Source organism: Thermobia domestica, chromosome 8, assembly GCF_964235325.1.
Source record: "Thermobia domestica chromosome 8, izTheDome1.hap1.1, whole genome shotgun sequence".
NCBI classification, from domain to species: domain Eukaryota; kingdom Metazoa; phylum Arthropoda; class Insecta; order Zygentoma; family Lepismatidae; genus Thermobia; species Thermobia domestica.
This window is the reverse complement of record NC_137461.1, coordinates 98,157,757-98,180,923: the sequence shown is the minus strand read 5'-3', so window position 1 is coordinate 98,180,923 and position 23,167 is coordinate 98,157,757. Positions and strand designations below refer to the sequence as shown.

The 23,167-nt window shown below is 34.9% G+C and overlaps 1 protein-coding gene across 1 annotated transcript in view; it reads left to right on the top strand.

The window, feature by feature from the left end:
* Positions 1–23,167, top strand: part of LOC145693098 (TWiK family of potassium channels protein 18-like) — a 1,093,215-nt gene that overhangs the window by 345,889 nt on the left and 724,159 nt on the right. Inside the window, exon 3 of the mRNA XM_081768794.1 lies at positions 18,006–18,065. The gene's annotated coding sequence lies outside the window, so the exon portion shown is untranslated. The remainder of the gene's footprint in view (positions 1–18,005; positions 18,066–23,167) is intronic.

Genomic DNA, 23,167 nt, shown 5'->3' with positions numbered 1-23,167 from the left:
GATGTGTTGTGTGTACATTATTTCAATGAAGATCGGGAAGATTCGAGTAATCAATCAAACGGTTCATATATAAGAGTAAGTGGAATATTCTGTATTTATAGTTATATTTGGATATTGTAAATGAATTAACTTGTCTAAAATGTATACTATATTATTTCGTAGTTAAACAGTAATTTAAGCCGATTAACAATTCGATTCTTAAGCCGATTGCGAAATGTAAATTTTAATCTATCTTTTTCTTTTCTTTATTTATTTCTTTTTTTTAAAACATGCAGTACATGCTAATTTTCGTGACTTTATCTGAATAGTATTGCGACTTTTCTTTGGTTTATTCACGTACGTAGAAAAATCAAGAATCATTTATGGAATACAGAGTGCAAGGGTAAGTATTACAAATTGGGTTTCACACACATGCTTACGTACACCTTGCATTTCATTTGTTTCCATAGATTGTGTATATGGCTACTGGTGCTTATGTTCAAGGGAACGTTTACTAAATCCCTGTACTTTGTAATTGTGCAAGGACTTCGAGAATTCAATAGAAGGTAGATTGAAGAGCAAATAAGTGAAGGTGTGAGAGGAGTAAGTGTTGTATCGCCGGACCATTTTTTTTAATTTACCGGGTGAATTGAATCATTTATTTTGGTTTGTGAAGAAGAGTGAGTGAAAGTGAGGCGAGGGGAATAGTTGAAGTTAAGAAAGTGATTGCTGTAGGCTGTGTTTGATGTAAGGGACACTGTAGGTGAAGGAGAAAGGGACTATTTGGCAGAGAAGCTCACTTATATTTAGTGTCGGAAAAAGCAGTGTGGAAATAACGTGTGTATGTCAAGGTTGTAACATATCGTGTTTGCATTTTATAGAATTATGCGAAAATAACGAACGTCAGTTTTTGAAATTGTATGAAAGGTACGGTATAATGTTTTTTTAAGTGGAGCTATTGAAACTAACTGATTACTAATATGAAGTGGTGCTATTGAAACTAGTAACCACCTGTTTTCATTACTCAGTCGCACACCCATCATCACTGACACGCCTGCTTCCATCGGATGCACCCCGCACGGGCTCAATACCTTCGCCTTGCCCTGACTCAGTGAGATAGGATTCCTACATTTTAGCAGGTACCTAACATAGGTTGGTTTGATTTTTTGCACTGTAGTATACATCCGGACGCCGTGCTTATAAGCAATCAGTTATGACATACTGTCACAGCATTGATAGTACAGAATTTTTGTTGGGATGGAACGCACTATTTACCTCTATTTTTTTTTAAATACTTTTCGGTCGGTATATTTTAGTTATTTGATTATTATTATTCTCCAAATTAGTATTTATTTAAACTACAAATCGATAGATATTGTATTTTGAGGGAAAATTACTTTTATTGTACATTAGTATATGATTGTTTCAAGAGCAAACGCATTTATTACAAAGAATTATGAGTAGTATCGTTTCACTCCTAGTTGAAATTATATATCCGCCATTGGGTAAAATTTTTGGCTTTAAACACTAATCTGAATTTAAAAGAATATTTTAAGTCCCCTTCCACTTAGTTTGATATACTTTAATTATGTTAAAATTCAGTTATATTTAGAATTTTAGTAAATATATATTCGGTTTATTTTCTCAACACCAAGTTCCTTGCTTTGATTGATACAATTTTATTTGGGGATCATGGGTAATGAAGAGGTTGCTTGCGTATTTGGGCATCGGATTCTGTGCTGGTAAGTCAAACTGTTATAGCCCTTCGACAAACATTAAGTTAACGGTATCTCTAGTATTTTATGTTGTTAGGGTAATTTCAGTGATTATGTTTGAGTAAATTTAGATAGGGGCTCCCGCTCAGATTTCTAGAATGAATACCGTTTTCCACCAAAAAATGGGTTGAATTACCAGTTTTTGGGAGACTTTCTTCAGGAAGGGGATCTCCAAATTATCTTCTGTTTTGTTTTGGTAAAGATGTAGTAATTATAAGTAGGGCCACCAGGTCCTAGATCAGTTTATTCTTTGAATTCAGAGCCGGTTTAGTGATGATTTATTTGTAGTTTTGGTGTGCATTTAAATTTGAGTAGTATGTATCGAGTTATATGTATTAGTAGGTGTAATTGTGTAGTGATGTGAATGGTAGTTAATTGTAGTATGTTGATGAGTATGGGGTATGAGTGTGCAGGACTGGACCGTGTGTTGTTCTTTACCAAATTTTCCATTATAGTTCGTTGACATGAATGTCAAAGCATTTCAGTAATTTTAGCAGCGAATTAATAGACTGAGTACAAGGAGAATTCACATGCGTGTACAGCGCCGTTGTGACCAAATTTCGTACTTCATTAGTGAAATAGGTTCATCGACATGCGTGGTAAATTAGTTATTATTTAAAATTCTATACCATTCCTGGCTTAGATAAACCATTTGGTGGCTATATTGATCCTTGATACAACATTACTGAAGATCTTGACGTTCTATCTAATCAAACAACTGAAACATCAACGTTAATAAACTTCACTTATTTCCTTAAATAGTATTTCAGCCATATAAACTTGCGTTTCAAGTCAGACCATAACATTAATTTTATTTTGATTCGTAACCGCAGAATGAAAGTTCATTGTTGTAGTTTAAGCAAATTGCATTAAATAAAGAATCAGTTTTGATAATTTCTCTCTCTTAACTGTGTAAACATGTAATTTTCCTGGCTGTAAGGGGAAATGTATTAGGTATTAAAGTTAAATGGTATTGAGTTCATACATGATTTCCGTGTGTTAATCAATACTACGATTTTATTGAATTTTAGTTGAATATAAGTATATTAAATGAATGTGACTGCCTCGAACAGTCAGTAATATGAAGTATAGGGTGCCTATTAGTAAATCGACGACATATTAGTTAGGAGTATATATGAATATGAATGATAAATATGATTATTGATTATAGTGAAGTAAATATTTACGAATAAGAAGGCACTTCGAGAAATATATGTGATGTAATGTGGGATTATTAGTATTCTTATGACTATTTCGGGTATTTATTTTCACACCCGAGTCCTGTATGAACAGGTTTGTGCAAATACAGAAGGCTACCTTTCTACTTCATAGTTTTGGGGGAAGATTTGTTTACATTGACATACAACATTGAAAATTTGGTCTGACATTGTAAATAGTATTATATGGTTGAATTACAAAACATTTTTAGAATATTCATGGAATTTATTGACCAGCTGAAAACATAGTTTGATGAACTCCCTGCATTTTGGTTCAGTGTAACTCTGTAATTTAGATTTTTTTTCGCGTCACTCAACAAGCCTATTTTACTATTGTTTATATTGCTCAAAGCGGAAATAATTTGGGTGGTAACAAGAAATTAGAAAAAGATGAATATGAAATGAAATCTTTGAGTTTGACGTCCCACGGTTATGCCGGTTAGGCTAAAGGAGACGGTGATTATGGGAAATGAATGAAATGGTGGAATGAATAAAGTGGGAGGAAACGGGAGAACCCCGAGGAAACCTACGCACACGGTGTTTGCCCACCACAAAGTTCACATGGCGGGGGCTGGGATCGAACCCGGGACCCCAAGCACCAGAGGTAAACGGAAATTAGATAAAAATATACAGTAGACTTTTGATATACCGTACCCAGGTGTCAATTTTCCCCCGCCCCACATTTTCATTCTCTTTTAAGCCTGTCTCAAACGGGACTGAAGTAAGGCTGCGATTCACGATCTAAAATTCACGACCTTACTTAACCATCGTGTGAGAGCTAACTTGCCCCTAGTTCAGGTTGAAATTTTCTGCTGTCCTTATTTGGATCCTAACTTGGAAGAAATAGTAACAGTTTCTATTTTCATCTGGACTTGCATACAACTACCAATCAGAAAAGAGTAGCGCCTGGCGACATTCAACTTTATTTATAGCTGTAATTTCAAAACAATGCTGCATGGACAAGGGAAACATTAGAATCATACGAAAAATATGATCTTTTGTACCACGATTTATATTATTTATAAAAGACCTTAGAGGAGGTATGCAGTGAAGGTGTCCGCTCGAACGCTGCTGGTATGAACAAATGTAATTACATCCTTTAAAAGAATAAAAATAGGTGATTTAAGTATACTGTGTAATTGGTATTCTAAAAATGTAACATGTTAAAAAAGCGTGCAGGTTTACGTTTGGCGCACCACTCGAAATAATTGTTCAAAAATTAGAATCCTTTCACTAATTACCTTCTTATTGTTTCCTAAATGATTTAAGCTGGGCGACATGAAAATATCCACATGGCATAGTTAAAATTCAAGGGGGTATCATAAACAATTGTTGTAGAATTATAATTCTTTTACGATTTGCGTATAAATACAGCGTCCGGATGCATGCATAAAAACTACAGCCCAAAAAACACAAAACAACCTGCGCTAGGTCGCCACTAAAAAAGCACGAATGCTATCTAACCGAGTCGTAGCAGAGCAAAGCTGTGAGGGCGTGCGTCTGAAGGGAACAGGCGCGTCAGCAAAGGTAGGTATCCGCATAAGCAAGGGTAGTGAAAACGAGTGAGTTTTAACAATGATACGAGTTTCAATAGCATTTGTCATGGTTTTATACTAGTAGCGTTCCACTTGTAAACAAAATACAACTTCTGTAAACTGTGCAGAAATTCACCGCCGGTGGAAAATAGTTTCTATACAGGCATCTTTCATATCAACTCGCTTATTTTATCCGTCGTAAAGCACTTGTAATAAGTTTAGAGTAGTAATCCTACACTTCTAAACATAAAATTCAGATGTGATGCGCCAAAAACAGAAACAATGAGCGTTAATTGTCATCACTGTTATGTGGCTTTCTTGAAATTTTGGGGAACAGTTCCACAATGCTGGCACAATACAAGAATTCCGGGTGTAGTGCATGAGATAGGTTCCCGGCGCGGTAAGAGTTTACTTTAGGGGCTATGTGGGCATTTTTTGTGGGTACTGAGCTGAGCGGATGCACTCAGTACCTATACTAGAAAATTGCTTTTTCTTCTTTATTTTAGCTTTTTGCTTCTGATAACTGCCCTCATTTACATATTTGGACAAGTCATTTGATTTTCAGTTCTACAATCAGGTGGATCCAAGGATCTACAGACCATTTTTCAGCTGATACAAACTCCCCCATGTTCGTATCTTGCTGATGAATTTTCGGAGTTACTAATTTCAGTAGCGTATGGAATTCTGAATAATCCATTCTGTAGATTTTTTTTGTAGGGACGAGGATCTGCTGTAAGTAGTTAATTATTCACCACTGAAAATACGGTACTTTCCTGTGCATTATTGCGGCGAAGAATTCACTCCCTGGTCCACCAGCCCCTCTTTACTCTTTCTCTCTCTCACGTTTCTTTTGGGGGGAGGGGAGGGCGGATTTTGTGTCAGCAACAGAGCAGATATCGCTGCTATGGGTATTTCATCCTCATCGGATGAACTCATATCGTGAAATAGAAAAACAATAATATTTACGATTAGGACAGTTGATTTCTTTGTGCGTAACGCGTTTTTCGTCTGTTTTAATGAAGCGACCACGAGAGGCTCTGCTGATAAAACCTACCTAGTTTTAAGGATCGTCTAAGACCCCTAGAACACCTCAGGATAAAAGAAATTGCATAGAAGTTTGAGTTAGGAAACACTGTTAAGTTGTAGCCTGGGTTGAGGTCTTAGTTCAGTTCCGTGTGAGACGGGCTTTAGTTTTAAATTAAGTTTTAAACCAAATTGATACGATATCTAAAATAAACGACGATCTCATCAAATGTCCAGAATTTTATCTATAAAAGAAAAGACAGTTATTAAATTAAATAATTATTATAATAATTAAATAATTAATATTTTTTTCTGAATAGCTCAAATGTGCTAGCTACCTCCACTGTGATCAACAAATGCTAAATATTAGTTGGATTTTTGGCATTACGAAATAATTAACAACTAATTTAATTAAATTTTCTCATCACCGGGGCTGGGTCCGGATAACTCTCTCTTGTGTAGTTACCTGGATCCAGGTCTGGGTTGTATGTGGGAACATGTGTCTACTCTAAATTACTTCAAATTGGATTCTCTGTCAGTAGTTCATTTAATTTGGTTATTCTTCAACAATTAATATAACCTTTTATAGTTTTTTCCGTAATCATTCCGTATTTCTCTCTTTTCATTTCCCTTCCCTATTTCTTTTCTTCTTTTCCTCTTCTCCTCTTTCATTTTCCCTTTCTTCTTCTTCTTTCTTCTTCCTTTATTTTAAAAACTGAAGCCGTGATATTTTATTTATTCTTCGGAAGTTCGATATAAAAAATAAAATTACGGTCAATGAAAAATCAAGTACAGTAAACTAGCGCTCATAGTTTACGCCATGTTTCAGTTTTAAAAGAGCGAACCATGAGAGGACGGATTGCCATGATTTCGGTATTATCAAGCCCTACGTAGTAATTTTCTATGCTAAATTGTAAAAGTTTACATGCCTCTGTTTTGAAGGTAACTGAACATAACCTAGCCTAGCCTAACGTAACGTAATGTAATCTAACCGAGAAGTAGTACACTTTGGTACTTTTTCGATTTCGTGTGGTCCTCGATACAGCACAAATGCCCCCTTCTTCCTCAGACACCAATCATAACGTTGCGCCCCTCTCTTTACCTTTTACGGATCTCTCGAAGTCCGTATACAAGTACATGGCAAAGAGAACATTCCCAATGTGCACACAGAAAAGGCCTACTTTTATGAAAATGCGGCAATAACACTCGCAATATAATGGGGGAGGGGTTCTCCCTCCATATACCCCACCACATATTCTTACATCACGAAAAGTAACGACGAAAACTAAAAGAACTTACAATAACCTGGCCCTAACTGATATTCCACAAGAGTTCGTAGAAAGTTAAAAAAAAAAATAACGTAAAAACGATCGAAAGAAAGATTTAGGAACCGGAACTACAACAGCTCTCTTTTCTTTTCGTGATTGGTGCTAGCTTAAAATTGGTATATATATATACGGTAGCTTCGAAATTTCAGTGTTCCTTGCTCAGTATCCCAAACTCAAATAGAAAATACAATATCTCAAACTAAACAAACAAACAGGCAAATATCACTTCATTAAGCTCTCCTGATCCGTTCAACAATTTGTCTGTAAGTACTGTGATTCTACCCGTGTGTAATTTATGTTTATAGGAACCCCAAAATAACTTACGCTTATAAAAATTAATATTACCCGATACAACTGGTGGAAAATATTTTGTTGGATACCAGTGTCTGTCTGCTACACAGGGTTGGGAAGAAGGTTTTTCTTTCTTTTTTTTTTAAAAAAAACTATTTTTTGGTTTAAACCAGTTTTTTTATTTGAACCGGCTTTTTGTTTAAATAAATTTATTTATTTATTTAAATTACATATGGATATAAATAATTATCTTTGGCCTTAACGTCCTTATGCAACGCAGTGATATGAAAATATACCTTTCTTCGAAAGTAGACATCGATTACAAGGAAAATGTGTAGCTGTCTGATGCAATAAAAATAAATAGCGCGAGTAAAATACAAATGTGTTACTTCAACTTTAAAGCACAGTAACTTTTATTTTGATTTATAATCATGAATTAGCTTATTATTGGTAAAATAGAAGTAACAATTCTCTCCTCTGCTTCTTCGAAGGATATTTTCGTAAGATTGGCACCGCGAAGAAAAAGGCAAAAACTGAAATCAAAAGAGAAACAACAAACCTGTGTCGTACCAAATGAACCCTTGGCCGGTTCCTAATGAGAGCTTAAACTCTGCAAATTCAACAGAAAATGTATCTGACTATTTATTCGAGTTAGAAGTAATTATATTAAAGTATTGTTTTATATTACCGAGTAACAGTAGCTCAGTTAGTAGAGCGTTGGCTTCGTATTGGGAAGGTCCTGGATTACGCTCAGCAACCGCTATCCTGACTGAAGTCTTTCCCTGGTTTCTCTCAGTCATACTAATGGTGCCTTGAATAAGGTCAGTGTCGACTTTTTATAAACTCGTTTAACATAGGTAATGTACGACACTTAAGCCATTTTTTCTTATTTTTATCTTTTGCAAATTTTATTAAAAAAATGAAATGAAATCTTTTAGATTTACGTCCCACGATTATACCGGCTAGGCTAAAGGAGACGGTGAAGATGAGAAATGAATGAAATGCTGGAATGAAGATAGTGGGAGGAAACAGGAGAGCCCCGAGAAAACCCACGCACACGGTGTTTGTCCACCACAAAGTTCACTTGGCGGGAGCAGGGTTTGAACCCGATACCCCATGCACTAGAGGTGAACGCTCTACCACTGAGCCCGCGGCCCGGAAATTTTATTATTTCGAAAATACATTTATTAGAAATCGCAACATCAATGTTTCGGATGTTTCTAAGATCATCATCAGTAATTATAGTAAATTGAGGAAGGAATTTTTAATAACCTGTTATGCAATATTCCTGTATTTTAGTAAAATCTGCTTATATGGCAGAAGGGCACAGAAGGGAATTCTTTATTTTTCGTCGGAATAAAAGGACTTGGGACAACGCAATTTGATTAAATTTCGTTTCTTCGCTTTTGCATTGTGATTTCAATAAGTAATCCCATACTTTATGAGCCATAGATAGTAGCAAAATGCCCTGTTTTAATAAATATTCGCTTTGTTATTTGAAGATCAAGTAAATGTTCTCTTACCATTAAAATGAGAAAATATTGCTATCTTTAAAAAGCAGTAATAATTAAAGGTATGTGTATACATTTATTACATTTAGCAAACTTCCAATTAGTTAATTACTGTATCAATACCCTTAATCACATGTACCAGTTTCGTTTTCCAATCACTCAACACTTTTGAAGAAATTGCTCTAATTACTATGTCAGTAAATGCTCAACATACAATTTATTGTATTTTGATTGAAATGCTAAATTTAACACATTAAACCATACGTATCTAAAGTTGCATAGATCTTTCCGCGATCTGCCGCGATTTACTACGGAATTGCTGCAGTTTTAATAATATATATATTTTTGTTTTATTGTGTATTTTTTCTTTTTCTTCTGACATCCTTCTACCACCAACAGATTACATCAGTTGCAGATGAAAATTTAAAAGTACTTTGAAACCATTTTTGCAGTTCTGAAAGAAGTTTTGTATCGCAGTAAGACCGCAGTAGCCGTACACTTTGAAGCGTCAGGCTCCGACTTTAATGTTCCAGGTTCGACGTCTGACTGGGGCATGTTTTTTTGTGGATTTTAGAAACAACAGCTAAGAGTACCGTGCCCGGCCAAAGTCAAGAACTACTAAAATCAGGGCCCAAAATTCATGGTTCGAAAAAACCCATTCCACCTGGGCTCATGTGGGTTTTCTCGGATTTAATTTGTTTTATTTTTTTTCGAAATACCAAAATGTCTGTGGGCTAAAAGTGTTAAAATGTGATTTATATTTCAAGATTGTCATTGTCATAATTTGCAACAATTTTCTACTTACTGCTACATAAAGATCTCTTCAAGATTTTCTATTTGTGTTTTCTAGATACTCAATTTCGTGCTTCTCTCACATTCAGAATAGGAACAGTGACGACGCAGAGGAGAGGAGGAGGCAATGGAATCCCCTTTCCTAATACACCCAACCAACTTTAGTCGAGTTTGCAGTAATGGTTTCAGGGGACGACTCGGAAAAAATTCCCTGGGGTCATAAATCCGCTCGTACTCAATGTGTTACCAATATTTTCGCAATATTTCTTTTCACCTCTCGTGTTTTTAAAGTGTCTTGGGCGAAATATTCTGAAACCACCATTGCGAACTTGTAATCTAATCCAATATTATTTAGGCCTATATTGAAATAAGTATTATGAAGCTTATAGTACATACTGTTCGTAGTTTTGGTCCCAACGATGAAAGATGTTTTCTTGAAGATGCTGCAATAAGAAGCTAAAGTCCCCGTCGTCTCCTTAATATTACTATTCTTTATCTATCTGTTAACTTGGAAATCTATCTGTTAACATTAAATTTGGTTGGTTTGTTATTGAAGTTTAGCGTCCCTATTCAGCAGCGGGCCTGTATGGGACGTAGACCTACAGTTTAAGGTGAAATCTGAACCACCAGAATCGTTCAAATTTTTCCAGACTTCCCGCCGCGAATTAAACCCGGAATCCGCTACACCGAAAAAAAAAAAATGAAATGAAATCTTTGAGTTTTACGTCCCACGCTTATGCCGGTTAGGCTAAAGGAGACGGTGATTAGAAATGAATGAAATGGTGGAATGAAGAAAGTGGGAGGAAACGGGACAACTTTCAATGTGATCAGCTTAGTTGTATGACTAATACACTCACCAGAAGCTTAAAACCCAGGTGGGGTTTTGCAGGTGAGTAAAACCCGAAAAAAAACACCAGTTTTTTTGGCTGTGCTGCGCCCACTTGGGCAAACCCTGCCGAAAATACAGAGTTTTAACAAGAACAAGCGTATCCCAAATAAAATTATCAGTTTTTGTAGCATGTTATCACTATAAAGCGTACCAAAGTATAACATATTTATAAAAAATATATTTCGTTTTTTTAAAATTAATATTGTTTAGCATTCTAAGGAGTACCTCTATTTGTTTGTCGTCTTTATAGAGAATTAACGTGTCGTCTACATAATGATAGTATGTAAACAACTTTTTAATTTTGATGTAGCTACACTTGATAAGATAATTATTGTATATTTTACATAGCACTGTTATTTCGTAATTTTATTTCTTTATGTAAATACTGTATTCCTCATATTTTATTAAATATATCTAAACTCATTCCTTTTGGATATATATATTACAGGAATCGTTTCAAGAAACTTTGAAACCTCAAGGACTAACCCTGTTCTATACTGCCGAGTTCAAACTTCTGTGGACAGGAAATGGAGAAACAGCTGAGATACCGAAGAGGCCTGCTTGCTGCTCTTATGTATTTATTACGTTAAAAATATATTATACCCAACTTGGTTTGGATTGTTCCTGTATTTTGACACGTGATAATGAAACATCAGACGCAGCGTACTGTAGACACCATATAAAATACTATAAATTATAACGAAAACAATTGTAAGAATAGCAATTAAACAATAGCAATAAACTTAGCTTTGTTTCACTCGAATTATGTTCCTGTATATCACGTATTTTAGCACTTCATTTTAAAATAATGATGTTTATTTATTATTTAATAAGATTATATAATGTAGCAGAGAAAAATTGTGAACAATAATCTGTTAAAACATCAAATTTGCATTATCAGCGCCCCCCCCCCAACAAACCTGTTTGGTCCGAGGTTGTTCTTGAAATTTTTCACTTAGCTTCAAGATTTGCATTATTCAATTTGTTATACTTTATTCGGTGTGAGTCCACACGCGCAAACTGAAGTATTTTTCTTCATTCCCATTGCACAGCTTGAAGAAGAATATGTGACATTTTGCCCCAGAAAACTTATTATTAAAAACTAAAAGCTTAGATTTTAATGAAAGGTATTTGAATTGCTCAGCTATTATGTTGTTTTATTCGGGTTCATAAAAGCAAAGCTTTGATATGGAAAATATCATCGATGGTATTTTTATGTATTTTCATTATTTTAATAAGAAAACGTGTAACTTAAACATCCTTCAAGGGAGGCTGAATGTCCGAAAGGTCCTACAATATTTGCCCACAGTTAAGAGGACTTCGCATATTTGTGGCAGCACAGAAAGCATCACTAAGAAGAAAGGAAGACTAAGTTCTGTATGGCATCCAATCTTAAAAAAAAAAAAAAAAAAAAAAAAGATCGTTCGTTGACTAAAGGTGAGATGCTTTCCAAAGGTAATGTTTCATAGATAAGATCATACCCATATTCACTCTTATGGGAGGTCCACATTCTTCTGGAAGGACAAATTCTCCATTTTTTTTTTTAAATCAGGAGGCGCGTCCTTCAAGTAGGACGAATGGCCGTACTTTTATTATTAATATAAAATGTATTCAAGTATTTCAAGTCAAATAAATATCTGTGTTTAAAATAAGGAGAAATATAGGGTTGATCTATTTGAAAGCTTTTTTTTTTAAGTTATCCTTTTGTACACTATTGCGCGAAGCATGGCTTCCAATCTCTGTGTTTCATTATGGTGTAGGTATTATTTAAAATATGATTACACAGTACATTGATGTCGGAATGAGTGTAGCTCTTAACATCAATTATTATCATTAGAGGTATGACAATTATCGTTACTAATGTTCAAAGTACAAGGCATATTCATATATGATACGGTGCAAGGTAAGTCAAAGTTAGAGCCACCCTGATTACTGTATACTCTGAAGTAAAAGAGGTATAATTGCAAATGGGTTTACGTGGATGCGGAAAATTTCTAGCAGTGTGTTCTGTAAGCTATTTTGGAGGCAGCCATGTTAGATTTGTCAAAAACTAATCTTAGATGGAAAAAGGAGCAAATCTCATTTTGTTCTAGTATTTCGTGAGAAGTTCATTGAAAAAGTGAGTGTTTCATTATTACTGTTTATGTAACCAATTGCATGTTGTTCTTAATTTTAGTATCATTTATAAAGTCATTGCTGAAAAGTAACAGGGTACAAATACTTAGAAACTGACTTCGCCTTTCAATTTATATTGAAATCTCGTCTTAAGATGATGCGTCAGATGACCCCTGTTTCCATTTAAGAGTTTTTTTAAAAATAGATTAAACCAATATTTCTACTTGTGTAATGGGCAACACGTTATCTCACCAGAAAGTTTTCCCGAGCCCACCTAAGTTTTATACAGAACCGTCACATTTTTACCACATTTACGTTAATCAGAATGGTTGTGACTTTTAATGTTAACTGGGAAATGCTTAGATTACGAGCTATAATAACAAATGTTGTTAAGTGTTGTAATCTAGATATGTACTGGTATTGACTGAGTCGCCTTGTGTTTCTCAATGACACAGGTAGAAAATGAAATGAAATCTTTGAGTTTTACGTTCCTCGGTTATGCCGGTTAGGCTAAGGAAGACGGTGATGATGAGAAATGAATGAAATGGTGGAATAAAGAAAGTGGGAGGAAACGGAAAATCCCCGAGGAAACCCATGCACACGGTGTTTGTCCACCACAAAGTTCACTTGGCATGAGCTATGGTCGACCCAGGGACCCCATGCACCAGAGGTGAACGCTCTACTGCTGAGACACCGCGGCTTCATATAATAGGTATAGTCAGAAACAATATTAAGTATAGGTTGGAGATATATATGAAATGATAGCTCTAACTTATACTTAATATTATTTCTGACTATATATGTACCCATGAAATTAGGTTTTGTACCCATGAAATTATTTGTACCTAAGAAATCACAGGTACATTGTACCTGCTAACTCTTGGGTACAATGTACCTGCTAAATTAGTGGGTACAAAACGGCCGTTTTGTACCTCTGAAATAGTGGGTACTGTATTTAGAGTGTAGAATATGACTTCTAATACTATGAGTGCTAAACTTGGAGACATAGGTTTTCCATTCCAACTATATTGGTCTTTCTTGTGTGTTTTAAAAACTCAAATACCTAAATATTTCCTACTATAAACAAAGGAAGCATATATACTTATTTTATTTGCTATACATGTTCATAATGTTTTTAAACATTAAATCACATTTACAGCTTCTATATTGTACTACAATGTATATCAGTTTATGGTGTGGAGTCATTTCTAGTATGAAAATATTCGAAGAAAATTTCTTTATAAAAAGCGACTTCTGGGGCGGAATTTTGTGTAAAATATTCTCTCCTAAGGTCATCCCAGTAACTGCAGATCCTAGAAGCCTCCTGTGCGAGTTATGTTTGTATTTAACCAGTTCCCCACAGATAGTTTTCATAAATTCTTAAACGGACAGTTTTTGTTTTGTTTTGTTTTGTGCAGAGTGCTACAAATGACTAAACCATTAAAAACATTGAAATGCGTCTCCGCTAAAAATATCGCCACCACTTTCACGAAGTTCTTCTCCAATTTCAGATTATGTCTTCGTCCAACACGCTTTCAAACAAAGACACCAACAGAAAAGTTAGGAATATTTGCGCATCATCTAGTGACAAAATTACGATCTACGCGATCCAAGGAATAATTGAAGATTACTAACTCAGTACAAGTGCGAAGGGAAACATAAAATAATTTTCGAATGGAACACATATTTGTACGTGGTCCGCAGTCTACAGAATTTCAACCAATTTGTATATATATATATATATATATATATATATATATATATATATATATATATATATATATATCATTAGTATTCAAAGTGTTTTAATCAATGTGACAAGATAAAAAACCAGTTCAAGATGTTCCAAGGTTCATTTCAAGCTGCTCAACTATTTCCCTATTAGGCGATCATAAATAACAGACAACATCACTTTCAATGTGACGAAAGAATTATTTTAAAAATGTTCCTTTCGCTCTCCTTGAAACGGTAATTACAAAAGTGCTGGGACACGTATCCCCTTATTTTTAATGAGAAGTTTATATAACAAGATTAATTTTCCTAACTTAATAGAATCGTGAGATAATCTATTGTTCGTATTTTTTTTTCTCTCTGCTGCCTCTCACATATTTTAATCAAAGTAACATAATAAAAACCCACTTCGAGATAGATCATAATTATATCCAAAAACTCATTTCAAACGGTTCAACCGTTTTTACGTGATATAATCACACGAAGACCATTTTAATTTTTATATAATAGATTAGCAGATTGCGCGTTCTTCCCACGGAAATAGTAAGTTTCATTTTGGACATAAAGGACAGTGAAGCTGAATTTGGATTTAAACGGCATTGGAAGTGTCACTGTTCATCACAGAGACCATGAAAACAATGGATTCGGCACTAATAGCGGTGAATTTAATTATTTTCATATATATATATATATCCCACTCACCTAAATTGCACCGTCAAAGTGAAATGATAAAAACAATCTCAGGTCCGAACCTCATCTTTGTTGAAAATTTGATTGAGATTGGTCAGATGGTTCAAGAGTTATTACGTCACAAACATAGTCAATTTCAATTTTTATATTAGAAGATTACAGGACTAAGTTATTCGAACCAATACTCGAGTCTCAACTGATAGTTGTGCCCTGACATATGATAAGGACTTTAGCTTCTATGGTTGAAAGGATGTATTAGTAAAAAAAAAAAAAAAAAAAAAAAAAATAGTATTGCGAATAAAAGGAAACATTTTGCGTATATTTGTTAGTTTTATGTTGAAATACACATTTCTCTTTTCTTAAAGTTTAACATCTCTTTTTTATACCCTATGACTAAATGAGGCTGTAATGATGATGAAGAAACTGATAAAATAAAGAAAATTGGAGAAAATACCTGATAAAACCCTGAAAAAACCTGCCCATATAGTATTTTGTTCGCTACAAAACTCATCATTGGAGCTGCGATCGAACCAGGGGCTTCCCACACCAGAGGTGACCAATCTACATGTGAGCCATATTGGGCTCTACATACCACTTCTTCGTGTATGTTTATTTTATAGCAGAATGTATCATAGAAGATCGTGTCACTTACTTTTCTTTGGTACCGGTAGTGAACATAATGCAAAAGCTCACTCAGTGCTATTTAAAAATATAGCAATCAACCTCTTCCATAGATCTGGCCTGCTCATACTAAGAAATCAGAGTACCATATACCGGTGTAATATTAATTGATAGTGACTGTGAATATTCGGTGAATGAGAATATAATTATTCAATTAGTATATACTATTCAAAATCCTTAATTCATCTGGACATTTTAAGCTTAGACCCTCTGCATACTTTCGACTTATTCGTGGACCCTTCCGAACTAGGAACCGAAAACAAAACTATAATTACGCTAGCACTCCTCTATTGGCTTAGTTGCCCGATTAACTATGTTATGCGAAAGAACTAATAGAACTTGTCTTCAAGAAGAACACTGTGAAGATACGAGCTAAAGCATATAGATGACATTTTAATTAAATCTATTCGTGTTCTTTTCATATTAAATTTAAGGTACCATTGTTCCACTCTGTAGAAACAAGAAACAAGTAACAGCTAAAAATCAGAGCTAATTAATTAATTAATTAATTCGAGGCAAAAGTTCTATTTCAACACTGAAGCCATTTGAATTAACGTTTTCAGAACCTCTAATCTGGTTTATATCTGACTGGAGAAGATCGCGAGGTGTTACTCTGACTTTATACCGATTTAATCGACTCACTTTCACGTATGAAACAATTACCTAATCCTATTTGGTATAATCGTGGGACATTAAAGTAGAAGTTTCATTTTTCATGTTCAGAAATACAAAGTGTATAAAACGAAAATTTTACACATCACTCTGAACGAACTAATGCATTTTCACTTTTTTGGTTATGTCGTTCTAGGGAGTTTGTTTTACCCTATCTGTCCAGAAGACAAAAAATTCTCAAGCACTACTTGACGGATCGCCATCAATTTTTGGCCACGATGTAGAGGTTCAAAACTTAGAAATCAAAATTAAGTCGTTAAGTTTTACGTCCCACAGTTATACCCGCTAGGCTAAAGGAGACGGTGATGATGAGAAATAAATAAAATGGTGGAATGAAGAAAGTAGCATTAAACGGGAGAACTCCGAGAAAACCCACGCACACGGTGTTTGTCCACCACAAAGTTCACTTACCGCGAGATGGGATCGAACCAAGGACCCCATGCCCCAGAGGTGAACGCTTTACCACTGAGCCACCGAGGGGGCCCTGTTAGAAATCGAGTTTGCTGATTGAGGTAATAGATACACCAGAAGAGTTAGAAATCAATCATTTTCGGTTTTATTGTTAATTACTATAGAACAATATCGGTAATAGACAGCAAGAAATGATTTCCTGCAATTGATTTAACTTTCTCCTCGTTAATAAAACAGGAAGTCATACAAATCTACTACAACTTCTGGTTTCAATACTCATCTACATAGAGCTAAAACAGTGATAGTTAGGAGTTTTGGCGGGGAGGGGGAGAATAGTTCTAGCATTCTAAGAATAGGAACCATCTTCTACACTGTAATCTTTCTACAAAAACTGGAAGTGGTAGAAATCTGCTACCATTTCCGGTTTCAATGGTGATCTACATAGAGAAGAAAACAGAAAAAATGAAATGAAATCTTTAAGCTTTACGTCCGACGTTTATGCCGGTTAGGCTAAAAGAGACGGTGATAATGAGAAATGAATGAAATGATGGAATGAAGAAAGTGGGAGCACCCCGAGAAAACCCACGAGCACGGTGTTTGTCCACCACAAAGTGCGAGCTGAGATCGAACCAGGGACCCCAAGCATCGGAGGTGAACGCTCTACCACTGAGCCACCGCGCCCCCTGAGAAGAAAATAGAGATACCTAGCAATTTTTACGGGAGAAATAGATTCATTGTTCCAAGAATAGGGACCATCTTCTCCACTATAATATCTCTACTAAAACCGGAAGTGGTTAAAATCTACTGCAACTTCCGGTTTCAATAGTGACCAGAGCAAAAACAATCAGAAATAGCTAGAAGTTTTTGCGGGGAATCGATTTAATGTTCTAAAAATATACACCATCTTCTCCATTCTAATATCTCTACTAAAACCGGAAGTGATAGAAATACACTAACACTTCCGGTTTCAATGTTAATTGAAAGTAATATTATGCCATTGAAACCAAACTCCTTCGAGAGGTTTAAACGTGACACTACCACTTGTTATTCAGAACAAGTATGTGTTGCTTCTTATATGTGTTGAGTAATAACACCTTTTCTTATCACTGAAATGATTAATGTTGCACACGAGACTACATTTGGGGCTATTTTGTCTCGAAAATATCTAGCGAAAGCTATCCGTTACTTCTTTCTCGTCTCCAAAAGTATATATATACCGCTTTCTCGTCTCGTCAGGAGAAAGTATATCTCGTCTCGTCTCGCGAACAACATTGGTCATGATTTTAAAGGAGATACAAATAAAATACATATTGAATAAAAATGTATATTATTAAAATTAATTGTTCCGTACTTCTTCTTTTACAGGTAAATGTCTGTTCTTAAGCTCTTTCGGCAGTGAAAAAATAAATGCATCCTACAATTAAGGTAAGTTTTAATTTTACGTTATAAAAGTACCCTTGTTTTTTAATTCATTGCAGATAAATTGAATTGCCTGTTCGGAGGCGAGGTTATATATATGTAGCTCTACTTTGCCATCACTAACAAAGTCAAAATAAAGAGAAGAAAAATATTTCGATCTTAAAACGTCATTTCAGAAGAAAAAAAAAGGTAACTAAAGACGGAAACGTGTGATTGGGTAGGATTTCCAATTAACAATACTAATATTTTCTCTTCGTAAATGGCTCATTTGCTACTTTGCCTTGCGTCATAGATGACTAAAGGGGAAATCGCCTTCTTTTCTTCTTAGTTCTTACATGAGAATCTATATTATTACTTTAAAAAGAACTGTTCTTGTTCGTTTCCGTTCTCGTTCTTGTTTCTGTTTCTTTTCTTTTCTTTTTTTTAAGTTCTTTTGATTTCATTGCTAGACAATTAATTGGTTCCAAGGAAGTCAACACTATGCAAAATTCCGTTCTTCAAGGTTTATAGTGAGTTTAAATTGAATGTGTGTCACTATAAAATTTTTGGATAAGTAACACATTTAAATATATACATATAAATTGGAAATATCGTAATTACCGAAAAGCAACTGCGACTAGCAGTAATCACGGCTCTAAACTTGTAAATGTTGGAAATTGAATTTCTATTGCCAGCCTTCACCGGTGGGTATTGGTAATCACAAAATCTCTGTTGGTGATTACCGATAACAGTTAAGCTATGCCTATATTTGTTGGAAATGAAGGCGCATAGAATTGATTTTCATGACAGAACTTGAGAAATGAATGAACTTCATGCTGTATGAAAACAAGAGGTAAAAAAATAAATAAAAGTAGCTATTGTGTTTCAACTAATCAACTCAGGGTATGTTACGAGGGGTATTCAAATGATAACATTAAAAATGCGACAAGATACTAAAAAGTTGTTGGTGAATTGACAATCGTTGTCGTTGCTGTAAGAATGATCATCAAGAGAAAGCATCATGAAGGAACACTGAACAAAGAAACTGCGTTAGTGCAAAGATGAACGTCTCATTGCTGAGATGCACCGCGTTAGAGCAGCTGTCTGTAAGGTGTTTTTTTTGTGAAGGTGTTGAGCCAATTGAAATTCATCACAGGGGAAAGTTCAGTACGATGATTTGTGTATGTGCTTGAATTAAGTATATACATATGTGTATAGAGAAAGTTGCGAGCCAGAACATCGCTATAGTGGAAGAGCTTGTGAAGGAAAATAACCGTATTAGTGTGAAGCAAATAGCTACCATTTTGGATATTAGTGTCGCTTCAGCACACATTATTGTCTATAAAGTCCTGGTGTTCAGTGAAGTATCTGCAAGATAAGTGCTACGTTATTTGACTGCTGAATTGAGAATCTTTCATGTTGATGCCTATGATTAACTTTAGCATCATTTTCAAACCGAAAGAGTTGGATTTCCGTTCAGAATTTTTACAGAGGATTAAATTTGAGTCTACTATTACTAACCGAAGCAAAAGACAGCGACAAGGAAAGCAGCATATAGATAGATAGATAGATAGATAGATAGATAGATAGATAGATAGATAGATAGATCTGAACCAAAACATCAGCAGAAAAACCGTGCTTACTCTCTTTTGAAATGAAAAGAAAGAGTTTTGGAATCTTATATTGAAACAATAGAAATAGTGATCTGAGCTTAGTATGCAGGTCTGCTTCAATATTATCTTTGTCCTTCAATCAAGAGCAAACAACGAGATCTCCTGACTCCATTATTTTGTTGCTTCATGACAACACCTGACTCCATGCTACCCATTTTACAATGTTCAAGATCAAGAGTGTCAAATTTGAGTGTCTTATATACCCGCTCTATTCTCTAGATTTCGCCCCAGTGACTTTTATAGTTTGTTACCGTAAACAGAGGCGATGACCGAAAAAGAGAGAGAATTATTTTCGAAAAATGAAGAAGTGAAAACCACTATGCATAAGTTGGTACAGTCATAACCAAACACAATATCTCATAATGTACGAGGACTATTTTTTTAAGTAAGGTCCGATTGTCAATAGAAAGAAAACGACTAAAGATAGTACCATACATTTTTGGTTATTTCCTCTTCATGCATTAAGATAATTTTCTACATAGTAACCATGTTATTTTAAATATTTATCATAGTGTTCGACAAGATTTTGTATGCCCAATCAGTGACCGAAGCCAATCCGTTGTTTTCACAGCCGCTATTGGCTATGTTTGTTGTTTGTCATAATGCACACGAGCACATTAACATCCACGCACTACACTGCAGTGGATTCATGCTATTAACCATTATTTGCGATTTTAGGGCGGACATGATTCCCTCATAGAAGTAAAGACAGTTTCCTAAGGATTATCTTGTAAAAATAAAAGGTTAAAGTATACGGATCAGACATGGAATATTCTGTTTCATTCAAACCTTCTGCTACCAGAAAATGAGAGTCACTCAATGGACACGGGACTCACTCCTTGATAGACAATTGATTCAATAGGTTAGACATTCAACGAATCAATCTTATATTTAGTATCAATTCTGTTACAGAGATTTTAAATGGAGTGCGTAAAGTAATCTAACGTTCATTTATAAAAACAAAATAATCTTTGACGTGGGAGACCCAGGTTTAATTCTCGGTGGAAGCTTATGTGGTACGGATCCCCATTAATCTGTAGGTCCATGAGATCTTACATAGTCTCCCTACTGAACGACATACTAAAATCCAATCAATCAGCCAACCAAATAAAACAAGAACAGAAAGACGCCGCATTTGGTCTTTTGAATTAGAATACCCAGATTACAATCTCAATAACAACGATTATATTATACAACAGATTATAAGAAATGAAGAAACATAGATATTTTTATAAAAATGCATACAACCATGGGCATATATTTTGAATTTTAATGAAAAAGATGATTCTTGATTGGTAGAGATAACAAATTATGTTATGTTATCTATGATTTCAGTTGGAATAGTAGTCTGAAGAAGGAAGTGATATACTTCCGAAACTGTAACATTTCTCGTTAATTTATAATAAAGAATTAGACAGCCTTGTAAGAAAGTTATGTTTAATTTATGAAATGAAGAAAGTGGAAGAAAACGGGAGAACCGCGAGAAAACTCACGCACACAGTGTTTGTCCACCACAAAGATCACTTGGCGCGAGTTGGGATCGAACCGAGTACCCCATACACCAGAGGTGATCGCTCTACCACTAAGAAACCGCGGCCCGCAGGCCATAGAGGCTCAAGGAGTGTGTGTGTGGAGATAAATGTTACACACTTCCTTGACTTTTTTACTCATTAAGTTGATGTTAACATCACGTTTCTGTCTTATTACCTTTCCAGATTGTTCCAGGTACTATATTTAAATAGGATGGATGAAACTCAGAGTTGCATTTGAACGAGGGTAGAAAAAGCAAAAAGATCCGACTCCCACTGGAATCGAGCCCAGGCCGCACATTAGCAAGTTAATGCCTTACTGACTTCGTTATCATATCTCTCCAAACTGTCTGATATTTCAGACTAATTTACTTACATAATCTTACCTGAGACAAAGGTAAAACATAATGAAAATGCAAACCCAATTAATAAATGGTAAAAAAAAATAAATAATGCAACTATACACCTTAATATAATGACTACAAATGTTGTGTTTCAATACGAGAGATAGGATTCGTAAGAATCAGAAAAGATACCGGCAATAAGCGATGACACTAACAATGTAGTTTGTTAGCAGCTGTCGTAGACATTCAGAGGCGAAGCTAGACAGAGATCTGCGACACTGAAGACTACAAGTCTTCAATATCTCTGACGTCGAAGTAGATGTCCATCAAGTGTATGAATAACAGATGTTATGCTCAATCCAAATGAGTCCTTTGTATGATATGTTGGAATATATTCAGCATGCCTTTCATATTTTCTTCTTTGTGAGTTTCACGTGTGTTGTCTTATGGAACGAAATAAGTATAAGGCTTGTCTTAGGCATCTTATTTAGATTTGGGTAACAACTCTGATATTACAGTAATTTCGGGGTTATACTTTAATACACAATATATGGAAAATTAAAGCCTATAGTTATATATGTATTATCACTATACTGTGTAAGGAAAAACTGGTGAAATGTATGGGGTAAAAAGTGTATCTGAAACGTGAATACGTCAAAGGAATGTAATTGCTATTGGAGATGATGATTTCTTATTCAGGATTGTTTCCTTAATGATATAAAAAAAATGTGACATACGTTAATCTAGGCATCCAACACAGAACAGAGGACGTCTAAGTTCTCATAGATGCCTACTTAAACTCTTATAATAGGTAAAGCTTAAATTAAGAACACTTCACTTTGCAGCGTTTAATTTGTTGTCTAAAATCAAAGCAAAATTTCACCGTAATTTTTAAAGGTGCATAGGAACTAGTAAATAGTGCTGCTAGATACACTCAGTCAGTTATGTTAATGTTTAGTGAGTATATATTTCAACTAACAAAAACTGGATAAAGAGTATTAGAAGAGAAAAAAACAAATAATTGTGCATGATATCACTTTTAATCTTAATACACACATGAATAGAACTTCAGAAGTGGGATTAAATTTACCTAGGCAACAAGGAGAGAGAAACGTGTCTTAAAACTTACTTAGGTGAGGAAAATGAGAAGGATTCTATTTAGTATCCTTCTTGTTAATTAATCCTTCTTATTATTTTAGTGCTTTCTGTTTCTTCATGTTATAAAATTATTATCTCTCATTGTCTTTCGAAACAATTACTATTTTTCATTAACATTTTCGCGATACGATTTATTTACTCTCAAATCTTAGTCTTTTATTTATTTATTTATTTATTGTGAATCACTGTTCTTTAACCTGTTATAATGACAACGTACAAGATAAGATAACCCACAAGCATTGGCGCAAATCCCGGAGGATTGAGGGGGACATGTTCCCTCCAATCTTGGAACTGGGGGACTGTCCCCCAATAATAGGATTTTAAATGTGTTTTTTTTTGGGGGGGAATGTGATGATTTGTGTCCGATTGCCACAAAGGAAAGTGAGATGAAATTGATGTCCGCCGCAGAAGAAGCCTCACCGCCT